Below are 1,628 nucleotides of genomic sequence, written 5' to 3'. Positions count from 1 at the left end.
AAAAAAGAAAGAAAGAAAGGGTGAGATGTCGTTACTATGGATCGTCGCTCAATCGAATAACGAAACAAATCACGAAAGGAAGCGGTCTCGATACGGTGTCGCGCTTGCATACACCGCCAGACAGACACTAGTTCAAGAGTGAAATAGAAAAAAAAGGAAGGAAAGAAAGAGAGAAAGGTGAAATAAAGAAAAGAAATGACAGGCTTCCAGATACACACTCAAAACACAAGGAAGCGGCCTCGATATGACACAGCGCTTGCTTGTGTCACCAGACAGACTCTAGATAGAGGTTAGGGTGACAGGCAGCTCAACGGTCGGTCGATGGTTTTCACCAACTCTGACACGTCCACGAATACCGCTCAACACGGTCGGTCGATGGTTTTCACCAATTCTGACACGTCCGTGAATAGTAGTTTGCAGGCAGGCCGCTCAACACGGATGATCGATGGTTTAACCAACTCACACATCCACGAATTGTAGCCCGCACTGTTACAAAGCGTACAGTACTGTCACAAGGATTGAAATCAAAAGCGGCCTCGATACGGCACAGCGCTTGCTTGCACCGCCAGACAGACGCTAGGTCAAAGGAAGAAAGAAATACAGTCTTTCAGACACACACTTGACACAGACGGTGCTCGCATACACCGTGCACTGCGCCGGGTCTCACTCACACAGAAAGAAAGATAGGGTGAAATGTCGTTACTATAGATCGTCGCTCGATCGAATAACGAAACAAATCACGAAAGGAAGCGGCCGGACAATACCAACGCTCGTTGATGCCCACACGGCTCCAGAGTAAGAGTAAGAGATAAGAAAAAGAGGGTAAGAGTCAAAGAAGTAATAAGGGGGTATGAATAAGGTATAAGGAGTGTGAACACGGTATAAGGAGTATGAATAAGGTATAAGAGGTGTGAATAAGGTGTAAGAGGTGTGAATAAAGTGTAAGAGGTGTGAACACGGTATAAGGGGTATGAATAAGGTGTAAGAGAAAATAAGGAGGAGTTTGAATTCACAAGCTTTATTATAATATTCAAGATTCACGAGGCATAATAGATATAAGTTAGGTTATGTTACACAGTATATAATAATAGCGTATACGGTAATTAAGAGTATAATATGCTGTTAAATAATGAGGCAGACCGAGTACAGTCGAAAAATCTTAGGTTCACTTACTCACGCAACGTGATCGGCTGTTCGAAAGGCCGGCGCAGACCCCAACAGTAGACTGCTCGGACTCGCTGAGTACAGCAGATGAAACGAAAATTAACAAACTACTCGACCAAGTGTCGGTAGACGCCTTGACACAGTGTGTGTCTTACAATATTAAGAGAACCCGCACTCCTATTCTGAACTACTAAGCAGTAAGTCAACTCGAAAGCCTAGAGGCAATACGGAAGACTTACTACTTCTAATGCTACCCGCTGTCTGATCTGTGGGCCCTCCGGGAGCTCTTTATATAGGGAAGGCCCCCCATTTTGGGCTAGCAATAGGCGGAGAGTTCTCGGAATAGTGGAACCGCCTATTGTATGCGTAGAAAGGGTAACGGAAGATGGGATGAGAAAGGCTCTGGGAGAGGGAACGCATCGCTAAAAATGACTCGTATTTTAATTAATCGTTATAATTAATTA

This window comes from Wasmannia auropunctata, unplaced genomic scaffold, assembly GCF_000956235.1.
Source record: "Wasmannia auropunctata unplaced genomic scaffold, wasmannia.A_1.0 LD336106.1, whole genome shotgun sequence".
NCBI classification, from domain to species: Eukaryota; Metazoa; Arthropoda; class Insecta; order Hymenoptera; family Formicidae; genus Wasmannia; species Wasmannia auropunctata.
This window is presented reverse-complemented; position numbering follows the sequence as displayed.